The sequence below is a fragment of the Gracilinanus agilis genome, chromosome 4, assembly GCF_016433145.1.
Source record: "Gracilinanus agilis isolate LMUSP501 chromosome 4, AgileGrace, whole genome shotgun sequence".
In the NCBI taxonomy this organism is placed as follows: domain Eukaryota; kingdom Metazoa; phylum Chordata; class Mammalia; order Didelphimorphia; family Didelphidae; genus Gracilinanus; species Gracilinanus agilis.
The window spans coordinates 281,274,123-281,294,975 of NC_058133.1; the positions used below are offsets into that span (position 1 = coordinate 281,274,123).

The 20,853-nt window shown below is 38.7% G+C and overlaps 1 protein-coding gene across 1 annotated transcript in view; it reads right to left on the reverse strand.

Annotated features, from left to right (window-relative positions):
• Nucleotides 1-10,005, reverse strand: part of ADGRF5 (adhesion G protein-coupled receptor F5) — a 99,936-nt gene extending 89,931 nt beyond the window's left edge. The window contains exon 1 of the mRNA XM_044675720.1: nucleotides 9,643-10,005. The gene's annotated coding sequence lies outside the window, so the exon portion shown is untranslated. The remainder of the gene's footprint in view (nucleotides 1-9,642) is intronic.
• Between the last annotated feature and the right edge of the window lie 10,848 nt (nucleotides 10,006-20,853).

Consider the following 20,853-nt stretch of genomic DNA (forward strand, 5'->3'; position numbering starts at 1 on the left):
TTGAATTCAGGTCTTCCTAACTTGAGGCCAGCTCTCTCTCTCTACAGTGTCATGCTGAAGAGTATATATGTGGGACAGTAAATGCTGTAGGACTTCATAGAAGGAAGGCTGCAGTAAGTAGGCAAGGCTACGTGGATCTGGGGGTGAAGGACTAAAGCTGGGCCTTGAAGTAGAGCTAACATTGGGATGGGCACAAGATATTTCAGACAGTTTTCTCTAATTATAAGAGACCATGAAGGCAAAGCCAATTTTAACAATGGAGAAAGGACATGAAATCCCACTTTATTCACCATCCCCCTACCTGTTGTATAACTTTTTACTCCAACATTCTCTGTCAGGGAGCAGCCCAACTTTTAGTCATGCCATATAATGCTATTGGGGAAATGAATTGTTCTCCATGGTACCCCCAGGGACTAGACTGGAAGGAAAACTTCCTTCATATCCTGAAACCTTTCCTGAGTGCCACCAAAGAAGTCAGGACTATTTTTACCTTGTCTTGAGAAAGAAATAAAAAATTAAATGACATATGAGGTAGTCCCTGGTTTCTATCTTTAGCCTGAAGAATGAGGAGGGGAGGCCATTTTTCTTTTTTCAAGTCTCTCCATTTTATTCAATCCAGAAAGTTCATAGGTTCATACATTTAGAGCTAGAAAGGAGCTTAGAGGGTATTATGACCAATATCCTCCCCACCACCCATACACACATTTTATAGATGAAGAAATTGAGACACAGAGTTTAAATGATTTAGTATTAAGAGCCTGAGTTGAAAATTGAACACAGGTCTTTCTCATTCAAGGTCCCTACCTACTTTGCCATGGTGCTTCTCTAGTTTTTACAAAACATTTATCATGTGGGTTTACTTAAAAAAAACCCAACCCTTTATATTCTATTATCAGTTCTAAGATAGAAGAATGGCAGGTGCTAGGCAATGATTTGTGACTTGTCCAGTGATGTGCCTATGTAGAAATATTAATAAATCCTGGAAGTTGAGAACTGGAAAGGTCCATAGTTATCATGAGGGCGATAGGATTTAAATATGGACGGGACCTCAGAGGTTATCTAGTACAATCCTTCATTTTACATATGGGGAAACTGCTCCTTCAAGCAGAGAAATGATTGTTACAAGGTCACACAGATAGAAAATTACCAAGTCGAGACTTGAATCTGAGACTACAAGTTAAGTATTCTCCCCACTCTAGGCTTTCTGGTAGTATACCAATTGGTTGATATGACAAATTAATTTGTGCTAATGATGAACCATTTCTAGGTCTGCTATCTTCTTTCTAATCATCTCATTTATCTTTTAATGAGGGTCAGTCTTCAGTCTCTTTCCCCCTAGGAATGATGCTATTGATGTCAGCTTCAAACACCATGACAGGCTTGCAGAAGGAGGAGGGGTTTTCGCTGTTTTTTTTTTATTTTTTTTTAAATTTTTAGCCAGGAGGTTATTCAGTGACATATCTCAAAGTGCACCATTTGGGTTTACCAATGTAGAGAAGCTATTTTTGGATGGAGGAACAGACTTGGGGAAACCAAGAACACAGTCATTGAGAAAGATTGCTATGAGGTCCAAGACAGAACACAATTTCCAATACCACAGCAGAACTTCAGATCACTGGGAACCACTAGCAGCACATGGACCATTAATGGAATATGTTAAATGTAGGTTTTCTTCTCCCTTTTCCTTTTTCTCTCCTTTCCCCACTCTTCTTCTCTCCCCTCCTCTCATCTCTTTTCCTCTCTTCTTCTCCTCCTCTCCTCTTGTCCCCCTCCCCTTACCTTTTCCCCACTCCTCTCCTCTCCCTTTCTCTCCTATCTTCTCTTCCCCTCCTCTCCTCTCCCTTTCTCTCCTTTCTTCTCTTCCCCTCCTCTCCTCTCCCCTTCCCTCCTATCTTCTCTTCCCCCCTCCTCCCCTTATCTCCCTTCCTCCTCTCCTTTTGTTTTCTTTTCAGTGTTTCTTCTTCTATCTCTATCTCTCTTGTCTCTATCACCTCTCACTATGTCTAGAAAAGAATTCAACTCTTTTTCTGAAAAGCGACAGAGGCCCAAAAGAATTAGGCTCCATAGTCAATGGTCTCAGAAAGTGAATTTACCTCTCTATAAAATGAGATGATGGGGGCAGCTGGGTGGCTCAGTGGATTGAGAGTCAGACTCAGAGATGGGAGGTCCTGGGTTCAAATCTGACATCAGACACTCCCTAGCTGTGTGATCCTGGGCAAGTCACTTAATCCCGATTGCCTAGCCCTTACTGCTCTTCTGCCTTGGAACCAATTGGTTCCAAGACAGAAGGTAAGGGTTCAAAAAAAAAAGAGAGATGATAATGGCCATCTATCTACCATTGGTTGGAGGACCAAATAAAACTCCGTATGCAAAAGCACTTTGTAGATAGCCCCAGTGCAAGAGGAGATTTACTCCATTGCTATAATTATCAGGGAATAGGTGAGGAAGTGTGGCCTTTTGTCCTTCTTTGTACCTCCAGCACAGTCTGGGCAAATAATGGGCATTTAGTAAATGCTTATTGCCTGATTGAGTGACAGACTGAATGGATTGCAATACCAAGCAATTCTACTTTGGGAAAGCAAACTTAAACCCATATTCTGTTCAGAGTAGCTCAGAATCCCTTCCAATAAGAATGATGACTTTATAATCAGGAAAATATTTAGTCAAATAAAATATATTTAAAAATAATAACGAGGCTTTCTTTTTCCTTTCAGCCTGAGGAGATAGAATGCTCCATGAGGTAGTAGTATCATCATTTATGGTATTCAAGTCCTGGTACCCAGATGTGCAGCCTGAAAACCTCAAACCTTAGGATGTCACCTTCCTTTGCATCAGTGGAAGACTTAGCTTTGCCATTTTTAATGAAATAATCTGTGACTTGCACATGTAACTTCATGTTTATTTGAAACAAACAAAAAACACAAAGCTAATTTAACAGATTTTCCTTACACCCCCTCCTATTTGATTTTCATTTGCCTTGAAATAGCATTCAACCTCAGTATTGCGTCAGGGTATCCCAGTCTTATCAGATTAAGGCAGAACATTTGTTTGTATACAATGGGGTCACATTTTCCAAAACATATCCAACATGTGTGTTAGTTTGATAACATTTTATCCTCCTTTCTCCCACTGTAATTCCCTGGGGACTTTTAACCTTTGAGCAGGAGATTTCCATCTTCATAAAAACGGAAAGTTCCTAAATCTACTCTTATCAATCCATCTCTCTACTTGAATATACCCTTCAGTGGGTTTTCCCTTAGTCTTGCCAAAATGAGGCTTACAAGTGCATTGCAACCTTAAAAAAATGAAACAAAAGAACACCCTTATCTTCCAGTTTTAGAATCAAGACTGTGTATTGGTTCCAAGGCAAAAGAGTGGTAAGAGCAAAGCTAAATGACTTGCCTGGGGTAACATAGCTAGAAAGTGTCTGAGGTCACATTTGAATCCAGAACTTCCCATCTCTAGTCCTGGCTTTCAATTCACTGAGCCACCCAGCTGTCCCCCAACTTTATTTAAAAAAAAAAGACATATGCAATGACTTAGTAGAGGACATCAGAGAGATTGTTAACCATGATGTGCCTACTATCCTTATATTCTACTGAAACTGAACTCTCAAAGGATATAAACAATGATTGGCAAACCCAGTGACTTCTTTTCAACTCTCATTTTTAAACCTCTTCTAAATGTGCAGACTGAATGTAACTTTGCTACAGAGAGCTTGTGTGGGTAGTAGGGGAGAATTGTTCCTCTAGCTCAGTGGCTGCTGACTTTTTATGGTTCTCTACTGGTAGTCATTGCTACACAACACAACTATCTTCTGGGGTACCATATAGATACCCTATAAACAAAGCTCCCTCTCCTGGAATCCACCTTCCTCTTTAATCACTATAGAAGCAAGGGATACAGACTTAGAAGAATGTATCACCTTTCGCAGTGTAATTTTATCTATGGATGCTCTAAGATTATTCCTTTTCTAGTTCTTTCCATGACTCCTCTTCTTAGGCATGTCTCCAAACTATGGTCATTCTGTGTTGTCTTAATGCCCTTTCCTTTTAAAAATTCACCCACTTCCATGGTTTCATCCAGAAATTCAGTGAGAATTATCCCTAGATTTACATTTTTGGCCATGACCTCTCTTTCAAGTACTAGCCTTGTATATCCAGGGATGTGCTAGATATTTTCACTTGGAACATGTTTCTCCATTACTTCTACTTTTGGAAAGTGAATTTAATCCATCTTCTATGCAGAGAGTAGTTCAGAATTCCTTCCAATGAGGAAACAAATCACCTTGTCATTAGGAAATAATTAATATAAATTTAAATGATTTTTAAAAATGAATAGCCTCAACATGTCTAACACTCAGGTCACCATCTTTCCTCTCAACTGACTTCTTCAGGCTTCAAAAGAAATGTCAAAAAAACATAATTGGGGTAGCTAGGTGACTCAATAAGATAGAAAACCAGGCCTGGAAACAAGAGTTAAAATCTGGCCTTAGAGACTTCCTAGCTGTGTGACCCTGGGCAAATCACTTAGCCCCAATTGCCTAGCCTTTACTGTTCTGCCTTTGAGCCATTGTTTTTTTTTTTAGCCATTGGTTTTAAGACAAAAGGTAATGGTTTAAAAAAAAACACCATTATTTCTTCAATCACCTTGCTTCTGAACTTCAAGATTTTTTTCTCCCCTTCCCTTGTTCCCCATAACCAATTAATCACTATTATATCAATTCTTCTTTTATAACATCCCTCTTCCTTTTTATTATTACAGGTGGTATTCTAGTTCAGACCATTCTCACTCTTTGTAACTTAGGATGCAATAGCTTCCTAATTCCTATCTCTTCTCCCTTCAAATCCTTCCTGCATATTGCTCTATAGGTTAAACTTTCTAAAATACCATCTTTAAAAAACACTCTCAAAAACCTTCAATGACTCCCCAGTACCTAATGTATAAAATCTAGTTTAGTATTTAAGGTATCCTTTTCCAGTTGGATCTCCTATTTCTTTCTTGTATACAGCTCCAGCCAAATTTTTCTACAAAATGAGGTGCAGTCATAAGATGAGGTATAGAAGAAAGTCTAGACTTCAAATCAGAAGACACTGGCCTAAGTCCCTGCTTTGACACTAACTGTTCAACCCTGTACATGTTATTTGACCTCTCTGGACCTCTTTTTTCATCTGGAAAATGAAAGAATTAGAGCAGATGATGATGTGTAAGTGCTCTTTTAGATCTGAAGGTCTATGATTCTATACCTTTTGAATACCTCTGCATGGAGTTTTACAAATAGTAGGCACTCAGTAAGTGCTTCTTATCTCCAATGTTCTTTGCAGGACCAAGTCAGCACAAAAGTAAATCAAGTGATGAACTGCCATTTAGCTATAGAATTTTAGCTGTGCTCAAATTTATACCACCAGCATTATTTTCAATAAAAAAATGCTTCCATCAACATATATTGCTTCTAGATTTAGAAGATAAATGATAGGATCATAGATTTGTAGCTGGAAGATATCTCGGAGATCATCTGGTCCCATCTTTTCATTTTGCAGAAAAGAAAACTAAGACCCTGAAAAAGTAATGACCTGTCCAAGGTCACAAAGGCAGTTGCTTAGAAGGGCTTAGATTTTAACTCAGGCCCTCTGACTTAAGCGCCAACACTTTTCCAACATTACTCCATTGCTTCTCATAGATTAAGTCTCCCCTTACCCCAGGAAATGGGAAGTAAAGATGTTAAAGGCGACCTTGAGTTTAATTTGTTATACGAGAATCATTTGGCACTCTTTGATCATATCCTGTTTACAGAGAACATTTAATCTGATTTCGTAAAAATCTGCAAGCAACAGGGATCCAAAGCGACAAGGATGAAGTCAGTGCAGGACACAGGGCTCTCTTTCCTTTTAAAAAGCTACCAACAGAACTAGTCCTGGGTGGGGCTGAAAAGGCTTTTTCCTTCTTAGCCTATCTTCCACCAACTAGCTCTTGCCAAAATTTGCAACTGCTATTTTGGTGGCTCATGGTAAAATGATTGAGAAGGTGATCCAGGGTGCTTCACAGTCCATTGGACAGTATTGAGTGGACACATCCACATCAAAAAGAAATTAGGGTTTATTTCAAATAAATGCCTTTGAAAGAAGACCCCTTTTTCTCAAGGCTCTTTTAATCCCATAGAAAATGGCAAAATCTGTCTGACATTTTTTATTCTTCCTAGATCTTTGTAGTAGACTGTGAATCTTGTCTACTGTGATTCCTCCATCCCTAAGCCAAAGAAGAAGAGGCTTAATTATCTAAATATCTGCTGCCCATCTATTTAACTGGGCTCCTGAGTTTACTTCTCAAAATGGTATCTTAAAAGTCATTGACAGAAAGTGATGACTATAATGAATAAAACCCTGCAGAATTTGGAGTGAGAGCTCATGGTTTAAGTCTTATGTCTGTCACTTATGAGTTTCATGAACACAAACAAGTCATCTCACATCTCTGAAACTTGGTTTCTTTATCTGTAAAATAGGGCTGATAAAACTTGTAGTTTCTATCCCATAAGGTTGTTGTGTAAGAAAGGGCTCTGTAAACTTTAAAATTCTTTGTACACATGAGCTATTGCTAATCATAATTACAAAATGATAATCAATGTGGGTTATTATCAGTAATGATAATGGTATCTCTCATTTCAAGATTAAGAGTTATAGTCTTCAAGGAGAATCAAGGAAAGAAAGCCACTTACATAACTCGTGTTTAGTGCATATTACTGGATAGAAGTGTGTAAAGTACAGGGTGGGGAGGGGGGCACATAGCCTGGCTTAATGGTTAGAGAGTCAAAGTCAAGAAGACCCGGGTACAACTTCCATATCTGTCATATTGGAATGATGAAACTATAAACACCCACGGTGTGCTCAGTTTAATGATAAGTATTGAGAAGGATATGAAAATAATTCGTGTGTGTGTGTGTGTGTGTGTGTGTGTGTGTGTGTGTGTACATCTATCTATCTATCTGAATGATACAGGATCTAGAGTTGGAAAAGACCTTCAAGGTCATCTAGTAACTAACACAAGTGATAGGATTTAAACCCAAGTCATCTGAATTCAAGTTCAGAATTTCTTCAAAGGATTTAGTCAAGTCTTAGAAAGAACCAGAAAATATGAGCAAAAAAGAATAATGTGAAGTCATATTCCACCAGAGGCAATTGTCACAAGTTTCCAAAAACTTTTGTCCTTTTCTCAATGCAATCTACACATGCCTTCTCCATTTAGTTAAAGGTGAATAGCTCCAGTCTGCATTTGACATTTTAGACCCACCATTTTTCTTGGATAGAACTTTCATCCCATGTCTCATCCTTTACTCCAGGACTGAATTGAGGAACTGAATTGAGGCAAGAAAGATTCAGTTTGGTCCTTCCGTTTCTGAAAATACTTTGTTTTTCAATCTTTGATCTTTTTTGTCAATTGATTAAATTATAAATATAGATTTTTATAGTTAGAAGGGAAATGGAATGACAGATCATCAATTCTATTCCTGATACATCTAAGCCTCCTATAGTACAATGTCTCCCATAGGTTTTTTTAATTTGTTTTTTAGTTACATTAAAGTTCCTAGTTCTCTCCCTCTTCTCCTTTCCTCCCCACACTAGAGATGGCATCATTTTCAAAAAGATATATGTATATATAAAACTAAGTCTTGCTTCTTTTTGCTTTTCAGTTCTTTCACTGGAGATGGACATTCACAAGATATTCTTCAAACAATATTTGTTGCTGTATAGAACGTTCTTTTGGTTGTGCTCATTTCACTCTTCATAATTTCATGTAGGTCTTTCCATTAAAAAATATTAACCTGGGGGCAGCTGGGTAGCTCAGTGGATTGAGAGCCAGGCCTAGAGACGGGAGGTCCTAGGTCCAAATCTTACCTCTATGTATCCCTGGGCAAGTCACTTGACCCCCATTGCCTACCCTTACCACTCTTCTGCCTTGGAGCCAATACACAGTATTGACTCCAAGCCAGAAGGTAAGGGCTTAAAAAAAATTAACCTGCTTGTCATTTCTTAGAATGCAGTAATATTCCATTGCAATCACATGCCACAACTTGTTCGGCCATTCCCCAGTTGATAGGAATTCCCTCAGTTTCCAGTTCTTTATTACATAAAGAGAGCTGCTATAAATGTTTTAGAACATATAGGTTCTTTTCATTTTTCCCTGATCACCTTAGGAAATAAAAAATGGTATTGCTAGATCAAAGCAAAGAATATGGTATGTCTCAGATTTATAGGTAGGAGAAGAATTTATGAAGAAAGAAGAGATAGAAAGCTTTCTGAGATGTAAAATGAATAATTTTGATTACATTAATTTAAAAAGGATTTGTGCAAATAAAACGAATATAACCAAGATTAGAAGGTAAGCAGAAAATTGGGTGGGGACTATATTATAAAACAGTTTCTTGAATAGAGGTTGCATATCAAAAACACAGAGAACTTTATCAGTTTTTTTAAGAATATGAGCCATTTCCCAATTGCAAATACTTTCAAAGTCTTCCCCTCTGCAACCCAGCTAGAAGCATGGTTGTTAGAGACTAACCTGCTGAGAAATCCTCAACCCTCAATTGGGGTGGTACAACAGAAATATCACTGGTTCCAGAATCAGATAATCTTAATTCAAATCTTATCCCCACAACTTGTAACTTGGGTGATCTTGGTCCTCACTAATCTCCTAGACCTTAGTTTCCTCATCTGTAAAATGAGAGGAAGATTTAGACTAGATTTACTCTTGACATCTCTCCTGACTCTAGGTCTATGACACTATGATGAAATTCCTTTCATTACCTAATCACCTGTGACTACTTAGTCAGTCCAAAGAAAACCTTAAATGACTAATTCGCCACAAGTATAGTCTCACAGACAGGAAATGCAGTACACTCCAGACCTATGATTTCATCGGTATAGGGATTTCCTAGTGTTGAAACTGCAGATGAGCAAACTTGATTATAACTAATAGTTCAAGAGAGCAGCTTAAGACACCTCCGCCTTAGTGATTTGCCCATGGTCTCACATCTATCATGAGTCTAAGGTAAGATTTGAACTCTTAACTCCAGGCCCATGAATCTATCCACTGAATAGTGCTGCTTGCCATAGAGTATGTGGTGTATTAGGTTCAAATCAACTCCTCCCAGAGAGGTCATAACAAAATTAATTAATAAAAGAAAACAAATCAAAGGGGAATCGCTTCTAAAACAAGTGGCTCTTTTTGTCATCTTTATGCTGAAAACCTCTACTTATTATTTACAAGCTGTGTGATCACAGGGAAATCACTTTCCTCTCTTAATCTCAGTTTCCTCCATAAAATGAAGGAGTTTTATTACATAATATCCCTTCTAGGGGAAGCTACCAGTAGCACAGTGGAGAGAGAGCTGGGTGTGGAGTTGGGAGAATCTGGGTTCAAATCTGGTCTCAGATTCTTTCTAGCTGTGGGATTCTGGGCAAGTCACTTAACCCCATTTGCCTAGCATTTGTACTAAGACAGAAAGTAATGATTAAAACAACAACAGCAACAAAACAAAAATAAATGAATAATATCCCTTTTAGCTGTACATCTTATGATCTACTGGTCTAACGATTCCTCTTAGGCTCTCTCGAGAAGAAAAAGACAAATAACAGGGATTCTCCTTACCTGTCCAACACTGTCTCTGGGACAAATGAATTTCTTAATCTTCACTGGTGTTGTCAGAAGTGCGAATTTCGGTTAAGATGTCATTTGTTTTGCTTCCTCATCAGAGGAGATCATTGGCAGTGGGAATACTTTGTAGGAGTCATGGCTGCAACTTTCAGCAGTAAAAATTTCTCCAGCAAAAGACCAGTTTCAAACTGGATGTCTCCCCTGGCTGTGCAGCCGGCTCTCCAAGCTTTCACAGAGCTATGGAAGAGAGCTCAGGAGCTGTCTGGAAAACAAGAAGCCATTTCCTGGCCCCCTTCTCCGGATGGTGTATGCAATTTCCCTCACGCCTATGGGAAGTCCTTCAGTTTCTTCTTATCTGCAAAACTTCTTCCACTGAGGGGTTCAACTTGTTCGGCCGATATCCCTAGTCTTTACTCTTCCTCTCTCGAAGTAAAAATGTCTAAAGAATAAAATCCAGACCAACCAAAAGAGGGCTGGGCTATGGCTCAATGGAGGATGCTTAGAGTCAAGTGATGCCTCCTAACTTTGACTCGGATTTCCAGGAGGTAGAAAGAGGAAAAAACAATGAGAAAGCAAAGCTGGCTGGCTGCCCTGTGCTCACATAAACTTTTTTACTGTGCAAGTCACACAGAATAGCAAGATAGATGAGGAAATGCTCAGAAATCATTTAGTCCTGCTCCCTTTCTCTAGGTAGAGTGACCACTATACTATTGCAGAAGAAAAGGGTTTTTTATTTGAGGTCTGCAGGGAAAAGACTAGAAATTGCCTGAGATCTCAAAAGACCAATTAATTACTCACCACTGATATTTAATGATGAGAAGGTTCTATGGTAAAAAGTTAGTAAATTTCCATTAATTTGTGTACTTTTTGTTGAATATAGAAGTTGAGTCTAAATCAGTGAGGGGCAAACTTTGGCCCGTGGGCCAGATGTGGCCCTTCTTCTTCATAATCTTTAAGTCATTAATAGGGCTTAGTATCACAAAAAAATATGAGAATTTTGTAAAATGTATCATTGTTATTTTTTAATAAATTATATTGGTCTGCCTAAAGTTTTTTTCCTTTTCTTTGGCCCCCTCTTTAAAAAGTTTGCCCATCACTGGTCTAAATCATCAAACCAACCTTATTTGATAGATGAGAAATCCAAGATCCAGAGTTATGAGGTCACTTGTCCAAGATCATGGCCAAGTTACTTTCTGGGGCATTAGTTTGTAGAATGAGAGATGATTTCAGAAGTGAAAATGTTACTGACCCCAAGAATGTATATTTAGAGAGGCAGAGAAATGTCATCTTTCAACTACAAAGTTCTAGAATTTCAAAAAGCAAAGAGATCTTAGAGGTTGTCTGATCCAACTTCCTCATTTTATGGAGAAGGAAGCTAAAGCCAAGAGGGAGAAAGTGACTTATCCAAAGCAATACCCATTAAGGCTGCGTTAGGGTCTAGAAAAGAACCAGGGCTATGGTAGTAATTTTTTTATGTCAATATAATTTTTTTTAAACCCTTGTACTTCAGTGTATTGTCTCATAGGTGGAGGAGTGGTAAGGGTGGGCAATGGGGGTCAAGTGACTTGCCCAGGGTCACACAGCTGGGAAGTGGCTGAGGCCGGGTTTGAACCTAGGACCTCCTGTCTCTAGGCCTGACTCTCACTCCACTGAGCTACCCAGCTGCCCTCAATATAATTTTTAATAATTTTCTGATTTTGTGATATATATTCTCTTCCTCCATCCCCAAGATGGTAGGCTATATGATAAAGGTTATACAGGTGCTAAATACAAATGTTCATATTTGTTATATTGGGGAAGAAAGCACATGTTGCTTATGTAAGAAAAAAAAACTCATGAAAGAAAGAGAAGAATGGCATGCTTCAATCTGCATTCAGACTCCATCAATTCCTTCTTTAGTAGATCGAATCTCTTGGAGTTGTTGTGCATCTTTGCATTGCTGATATTAAAGTTATTCATAGTGTATCATTGCATATTATTGCTTTTACTGTATTCTCTTGGTTCTTCTTGCTTCACTTTGCATCATTTTATACAAGTTTTTCCAGGATTTTTCATGCTTGTCCTATTTGTCATTTTTTATAGCACAATACTATGCTATTATAATCATATACCACAGCTTGTCCAACCATTCCCTGCTGGTAAATGTTTAACAGCTAGCTCTTGGGGACAGAGGGAAGGGGAATGTACACCAGACACATTTTAAGTTTAATCTGCCATTAACATTTCCTCTGTCACTTTTTTCTTTTTAAATACCTATCTTCTGTCTTAGAATTGACACAAAGTATTGGTTCCAAGGCAGAAGAGGGATAAGGGATAGGTATCTGGGGTAAAATGACTTGCTTGGGTCACACAGCTAGAAATGTTTTTCTCAGGTTAGATTTGAATCCAGGATCGCCTGTCTCCAGACCTGGTTTTCTTATTCACTAAGCTGTATAACTGCCTCTTATCACTTTCTTATGTCTAGGAAATGAACAAAACAATAAATTCAGCCCTTCTTTATAGTGTTTGCCAATTTTTGAGGTGTAAATGTTCACCCTGCATATTTAACAACTGAAAGGCAGTATGAGCTGACTCCAGCATTTCTCTGATTTCTTAATTCCTAGTTCAATGTTTCTTGGATGACACCACAGAATTATATTTGTACATATATCCTTCATTAGGTTTCCCCATCTCTTGAATCAACTTGCTTAATATCTCCCTCCCCAATAACAACAACAACAAAATAGCAATGAAAATTTATGGTCTATAAATATAGTAAATATATTATAAATAAATACAATAGTAAATAACCCTTCTGGACTTAGGGACAGAAGACCTAGATTTGAAGCTTGCTCCTGACACAGTCACAAACTAGCAGCAGGGCAATGAGCCTTTACGGCTCTTAGTTTTAGTTTTCAGATCTCTAAAATAGGGATGATTATACCTTGGCACAATGAAAAGACTATTTCTTGTCTGGGAATCAAAAGACCTGAATCTGAAACCCCAGTTCCAATCCAGCAAGCATTTACTAAGCAGTTACTTGTGCACATAACATTGGACTAAATGTTGAGCCTAAAAGGATGAAAGAAAAAACTGACCCTGCCCTCAAGAAGTTAACATTCTTCTTGGATGATAAGACACTTAGGCAAATAACAAAACATAATGTCAGTCAAGGAGGAGAAATCAGGAAAGAACTGTAGGAGAGGACATGAGTTGAAATTTGAAGGAAGCTGGAAGAGTCTAAGAAAGGAAAGGAAGAGGAGGAGGAGGATAAACAGTGTAGACTCCCTTTTCTTATGACCTAGGTTAATCATCCTAGCCAAGTTGCTTAACCTCTCTGTATTTCCCATCTGTAAAATGGGGGTATTAATATTAGCATCTCCCTACTTTAAAGGACTCCTGAGGAAAATATTTTATCATTCTTAAAGAATTTTAAGAAGCTAATTAGTAAGGTTGGGTAGGTTAAATCAGCACTAAGACTTTTAGGCACCCTATATAAATGAGAATTATTATTATGTGAATACTTGAAAAATTTGTGAATTGTGCAGTTTAGGGAACTTCCTCTACCAAGTTTGTGACTTAAGAGGAGAGGAATCCTAGGGACAATGTAAGTGACCTGTGCAGGGTCACACAATGATTGGATCTGGTGAGGTCTTCTTGACTTCAAGGCCAAAATTCTATCCACTAGACAACGGCTTCCTTTATAAATGCCTAGACTCAATGGTAATTCTTATCATGAGAAATCAAGTTCTTTATTACAATGACTTACTGTAAATATTGATCTCTATTGCCAGTCACTATTAAAATACATTGAGACACATTGAAAGGCACTGACTGAGCTGCTTAAGGGCTGGAACTGTGTTGGGTTTTTTCCATTCTTTTTTTCCCCTAACACAGTACCTGGAAAATTATGATGCTTAATACACACTTTGTTGTTGTTTATGTTCAGTTGCGTTCAACTCTTTCTGTCCCCATTTGGAGTTTTCTTGGAAAAGATACTGAATTGGTTTGCCTTTTCTTTCTTCAGCTCATTTTATAGATTAGGAAACTAAAACAAAGAGGATGAAGTGACTTGTTCAGGGTCACACATTTTTTTTTTTATCTGAGGTCGGATTTGAATTCAGAAAGATATCTTCCTGATACCCAGAGCCATGCATTATTCATTGCACCATCTACCTGTGCCCTGGAAAGAGGCCTTAGTGATTTTCTGATCCAATTTCCTCATTTTACACTAAGTCCCAGAACCAGAGAAGTGATGTCCTGAAGTCACACTAGCCTGAGTGGTAGAACTGTGGCTCGTTGCTGGATCTTTTGCCTCTGGGTCCCAGGGTTCTCTCTACTACACTCTTCTACCTTTCTTGGTATTCTTAATCTTTTCTTCCTCAATGTCTGTTGAATATTAGATCAAAATTAATTATAAAAACAAGTATTACTATGTGTAACCTTGCTTGGAAGGGGTAGGAGTGAGGAGAGAATTTGGAATACAAATTTTAAGAAAACTGACGTTAAAATTGTTAATACATGTAATTAGGAAAAAATATCATCAGGGGAAAAAATGGGTCAAACCTACATCGATATGAAAGACAATATTATAGCCCATGATGGATGTCCACAAAAAGTGTATAGCCCTTTAAAAAGGCCACATCTTTAATCCTCCCAAATCTCTGCATAACCAGTAAGCCAGCCTGGCCTGGAGGAGCACATGGATGGTTGCTGATAACCTTTATGGCACAAAGATCCTTGGCCAACTCTATTTTGATGTTGCCATATTGAGGCCCAGAAAGCTCTCGTCTGGCACTGACCTAACTTTACACGAGGAAGGAACCAGAAAATAATTCAGCAGTTTTTACAGTATCCAGTCTTGTTCTTATCTTTCATGTGTATATCTTGGCAAAAGCCTCTGTTAATGGGAATCAGTCATATTTCTGTGCAGCTACAGAAGCCTGGGTTTGACTTGGACACACCGTTCCTGGACCAATGCCATTGATACGGGCTCCACATTGTTCTGAGCATGTACATGTTTCTCTGGAACTTTTGTCTATATTGCTTTATTTCATTTTATTCTCTTTCATTTTCAGAAGATCATAGGGATAGAACTAGAAGAGACCTGGAAAACCATCTAGTTCAACCCCCTCACTTTACATAAGAAGAAACGAAGGTTATTCCTTTTCTTCTCTTCCCTTCCCTTCCCTTTCTTCTCTTTTATTCTGTTCTTTTTTTATTCTCCCCTCTCCATTTCATTTTCTTTTTTTCTTCTTTCCTTTAATCCCTTGCCCTCCCCTTTCCTTCCCTCCCCCTCTCCAAACTTAGATCATTCATAGGATAACAGATCTATGGCTGGAAGAGCCTTTGTTATCAAATTGAATCCTTTTATTTTACACATAAGGAAGTTGAAGCTAAGAAAGATAAAATTATTCGTCCAAGTGGTAAAGCAGGGATTTGAATCAAAGGTTCTAAGTCCAGAACCTTTTTCACTGTATTAATTCTGTTTTTCCAGTGTAACTGGAATGTGAAGATAACCTCTACCATTATCCCCTTCCCCTCTTCTGCACAGTAGTGTCTATATGTGCAGGATGTAGAGATATACATACATGCACATTCACAAGAAGGTGGAGGAGGGAGGAACTTAAGACTCTGTACCTGTTAGAAGTCCAAAGTATGACCAATTATGGCCCATATGCACTATACTTCTAATCCCACCATTTCTGTCTTTCCCCTATATTTATAGTAGAAAGAATCCAAAAGTTGGAGTCAGAGGATTTGTTTCTCATTCTTCCTTTTAATCTATGTCAAGTGGGAAAGGATGCCTGAGGAAGTGAAAATCTTCAATTTCATCATGGGGACTCCTGGATTTAGGAGGGGATATGTTTTTGAAATTTGGCTTTTTTTAGAATCATGGGATCATAAAATCACAGAACTTTAGAGTGGGAGAGGGAGTTCCTACCTGAAGGGGCTGCTGCTTTAGTCTTTTTGACTACTTTTTGTCACTCTGGAAGTAGCACTCAACCTAGTCCCTGACTATAATCATCATGTCCCAGATTACTTAAAAAAATAAAAATAGCTGGCATTTGTAGGCTTTAAAAAACTTGCAAAGCGCTTTCTATATGTTATCCCATCTGATTGCCTCAACAACCCAGAGAAGAAGTTGTTCTTATTGTTTTTCCACCATTTTACAGGTAGAGAAACTGAGGCTAAGAGATTAAAGTGACTAACCCAGTATCACAAAGCAAGTATTTAAGGCAGGATTTGAATCCAAGTCTTCCCTGACTCAAAGTCCAACACTATTTATTGTGATACCTAGATGATAAGACTAGAAGCCAAGGAAGGAAGCAGGTATCTGCCACTAGAAACCATAGTTCTTTTTTTTTTTTTTAAACCCTTACCTTCTGTCTCAGAGTCAATACTGTGTATTGGCTCCAAGGCAGCAGAGTGGTAAGGGTAGGCAATGGGGGTTAAGTGACTTCCCCAGGGTCACACAGCTGGGAAGTGTCTGAGGCCAGATTTGAACCTAGGACCTCCCATCTCTAGGTCTGGTTCTCAATCCACTGAGCTACCCAGCTGCCCCCAGAAACCATAGTTCTTAAAGACAAGAAAAGCCTCATCCACCTCAGCAGGGCTCTGGATCCTGGATAGCCTCACCATAGAGAAAGTATTGCTGGCACAGACTATTCCTGAGCATGCTGTTACACAAGCCTGTCCTTATATCATGTTCCCCCCTAACTTCTCAATAACTTCACACTACTAGTAAGTGTCTAAGGCTAGATTTGAACTCAGAAAGATGAGGCTTCCTGACTCCAGACCCAGAGCTTTATCCATTGCTTCACCTAGCTTTGATGCTCCACATTCTGAATCTTCATATGATTCAGATCCTACTAGATCTTTTCAGTACTGAGAATAATGTCACCCAAATGTGTCAACTTTGACTTGGTTGCTTTATTAAGAAAACAGGGCTTAATGGGAAAACGGACTAGCTTTGAGTCTCACAGGATGTAAAGAAAAACTTGACCTAAAAGAGCTAAAAACATTGAAGTGGTCCATGGGTCATGGAAAGGGAAAGTGGGGAAAATCTATCATAAAAGTCTTTCATAATAGAAAACTTTAGAGACTCAGGAGCTTCTAGACTGGCTGGTAGAGCCCCTTCATTTACTTACAGATGAGTTTCATATGTGATAATTAGCAGGCATTAGTAGTGGACAGAATCCCTAATGGACCCTTTCTAGCCTCAAATATAGGAGCCTATCAACCAAGATCTCTAAAACTTAGTTTCCTCATCTATAAAATAAGGAGAAAAATACTTATACAGTACTACCTGCTTGGGCAGCTAGGTGACACAGTGAAAAGAATTGCTAGGTCTGGAGTCAGGAAGACTCATCTTTTCTGAGTTCAAATCTGGTCTCAGACACTTATTAGTTGGGTGATCCTGGGCAAGTCACTTCATCCTGTTTGCCTCAGTTTCCTCATCTATAAAATGAGCTGGAAAAGGAAGCCTCTCCAGGATCTTTGCCAAGAAAGCACCAAATAAGATCATGAAGAGTCAGACACAACTGAAAAATGACCTAAGTACAATATGCCCAGTTAAGTGCTATGTGAACATAAAAGTATCTGACTTCATTACCCTATTTGGGAATTTATTGGAAAAGATTCTAGAGTGGTTTGCCACTTCCTTTTCCAGCTCACTTTACTGATGAGGAAATGGAGACAAAGAGGATTTAATAATTTGCCCAGAGTCATGCAGCTAGTATGAATAGAGCACTGGACTTGGGGTCAGCAAGGCTTAGGTTTGAAACTTGGTTCCAGCATTTACAAGAAAGACCAAGGGCAAGTCACTTAATCTCTGTGTCTCACTTTTCCCATCTTTGAAATGGGGATAATAATTACACCTATCTCACAAGGGTAGCAGTGAGGCTCTAATGATATAACAGGGGGTGACGCTCTTTGAAAATCTTAAAGTGCTCGATGCATGTAAGCAATTATTAACTGAGCTCAGAAAGTATTTATTGTTGGGTTAATTAATAAATCAATAGGATTTTTTTTACAATGTGCCAGATAGTTTGTTAGCCCCTCGGGAGACAATGAACTCAATTTAGGAGATTGAAGGATTTCTAGAAGTCTGGAGCAGAAAAATCTTGATTGCTTTAGATATCGTCCCTTTTCAAGCCTGAGTTCCTTTAGACAAACTCTCTCTTATTTATTGATACCACCCCTCCACTGGGCTGGATTTGAATGGAATCCTCAGGTCAGCAGGGCACCATGTTGGGCGGTGAAGGACTGTAGCTTCCTTTATAATAGCCTACACCCATAAGATACTTTAGTCATTGCTCCCTCTCAACAAGTCAACAAATAACAAACATTCCCATCACAGCTACATGTTCAAGGAGCAAACTCTCCCTTCCGCCTCCTTCTTTTTCTTCCCTCCCCCACCCATTCCTTGATGTCTCCTACTCTGCCAGATGGAATGGCATCATGTGCTATGATGGGAAAAACTTCAGTTAGCTCCTCAGTCAGGAACAAACAGAAACCAGGACATGAGGTGAACCATGGGGCTAGAGAATGGGAGGGAGGAAGAATGGAGAATTGGAAGAAACTGGAAAGAAGACCAGGATTAAGCTTGCTTTATAGGGATGAGGATTTCTTAAACCACCTAAATCAGATCAATCCCACAGAGATTTTGCTCCCTCGGTGATTTTCTGTCTTTATGTATCTTCAACCTCCATTTCAACATAACACATTTCTACTCAGCCTCTGGATACGGTTAAACAAACAAATTTAAGAAAAAAAGTCCTTTCCAGGATACCTGGTCAGGCTTACAATCTCTAGCTTTCTTCTCCTCTACCATCACATCTCTACAAAGAATAATCTATACCGTTTGGCTTCATTTCACCTATATCTGCTTACTCCTCAATCCTCTGCTCCTTGGCTTCCAAATAAACCTAAATCTAGATCTGAAAAGGACTCAGGAAGTTGTTTATCATGTTCCAGAAAAGAAAACTAAAGGCTAGAGAAATGGAGTGAATTGTTCAAGTAACCCAGACTATAGGCAATAGAATTTAGTTCCCAATCCTTGGGAGGATGTTGTTGTTTGGTTGTTTTTTAATTGAGTCCAACTCTGTGTAACCCTATTGGGGTTTTTCTTGGTAGAGATACTGAAGTGGTTTGTCATTTCCTTCTCCAGGTTATTTTACAGTTTAGGAAACTGAGGCAAGTGGGGTTAAGTGACTTGTTCAGTATCACATTAAGTAGCTGAGGTCAGATTTGAACTCAGGAAGATGAGTCTTCCTGATTCCTGGCCTGCCACTCTATTATGCCACCTAACTCCTTTGAGAGAATCATACAGGGCAAAGAGTATTGGCTGTGAGTCAAAGGCACTGGATTCAAATCCTGCCTATGATGGTCCCCTCTTATGTAACCTTGGGCATGTCATTTAATTTCCTTGAGCCTCAATTTTCTCATTAAATAATAAGTGGGTGAGATATAATAAGTGAATAATATATATACAGATACATAATAAGTGAATAATAAGATAAATAATAAATGAAATAGATGATTTAGAGTGATAATGCTTTGAATGCAAATGCAATATTCCTTTCACTATACCACAAAGTTTTATCCAAATGATAAGGAAGGAGGTAAGAGAAGGAAGGGGGGGTTGTGGGAAACACTGAAAACAAACTGCTTCACATTTTTTACCTAGTATGAACCTTGAAAACACACACCAATCAGCTTATCGATGGGTAGATTCTAGGTAATATTTCCCAGAACCCCTTGTATTAGATTGTTTAGTCAGAGAATATATTGATCCCTCTCACTTTTGGGTAGATTATGAATTAGACTCTCAACTGGCACCTCATAATTTAAAAACAGGACTATTATTACTGATATTTGTGGTATGGTGGAGAACAAGGTCAATTTGGAATCAAGAGTCTTGGGTTAGAATTCTGGCTTTGCTGTTTACTGTGTTAGTGGAGGAGCTAGGCTAAGGCTCAGATTTCCACATTCCCAATCCAGTTTCTATGATGCTGACCTATTGATATCATATCTTCATCATCACCACCACCACCACCATCATCATTATTACTATCATCACCATTACCATCATCATCACCATTACTATCATCATTATCATCTCACAGAATTCAGAGATTCTGGCTGGTTCTCTGTTATGCATTATTTGGGGCAGCAGAGTCAGAGAGTTAAGGTCAGATTTTTGTATCATCATCACTATACACACACACACACACACACACACAAACACACATTCATAGATTCTAGCTTTGTTGTTTAGTTGTGTCTAACTCTTTGTGATGCCATTTGGGGTTCTCTTGGCAAAGATATTGGACTGGTTTGTCATTTCCTTCTCCAGCTCATTTTATAGATGAGAAAACTGAGGCAAAAGGAATTCAATGACTTATTTGAACACAGTTCTTCCTAACTCCAGGCTTGGCATACTATCCCCCTGTGCCACCTATCTGCCCTAGATTCTAGCTAGTTCTCCAGTATGTATTATTAGGGATAGCATTTAGGACAAAGGCACCTGGTACATCATTTAATTCTTCAAAAGCTTTTGAACTAAGCACTTATTTTTTTAGAATAAATCTGTCTCTATTGAAAGCCACTGAAAGTTTTCCTACTGCTTTCCCCACAGGAGTCAAATTCTAGCTATTTTTGATTAATTTTTGTTTGTTCTTCAATTCTCTCCCACCTTCCAAACACCAGCCAGGTTTTCACTCAAGATGACTGTCATTCAAAACTGCTGAATACATGTAAAAGTATAAACACACACACATACACGCACACATTGCCAGCCTCTTCATTATGAACTGACGAATTCTAGAAAAACATGACCTTTTAAGAGCACACAGTAAGCCAGGACGAGGACAATGTTTGCTTCAGAATGAAATTAGAAACCAATTTGATGATGCCAACATCACTAAGAAGTAACAATGCCTCTGAAAGTCCACTGTGAGATGGGGCCAGTGGTCAGAGACTTCAGAAAAGGATTTATGAGAACAGCAGAAAATGGGGAGTGGTTGGGGTGGGAGAATTACAGCACAAATGAAAATTAATCAAAAATCCTAAAATTCAACTCTCAGGGGGAAAGAAGCAAAAATGCCTTCAGTAAAAAAAGGGAGACAAAGATTCGTCCTGAAAAAATACATGAATATACTTTAGGTTGGGTTTTTTTTTTAACTTAAGGGCAGCTTGTGGCACACTGGATAGAGTGCCAGG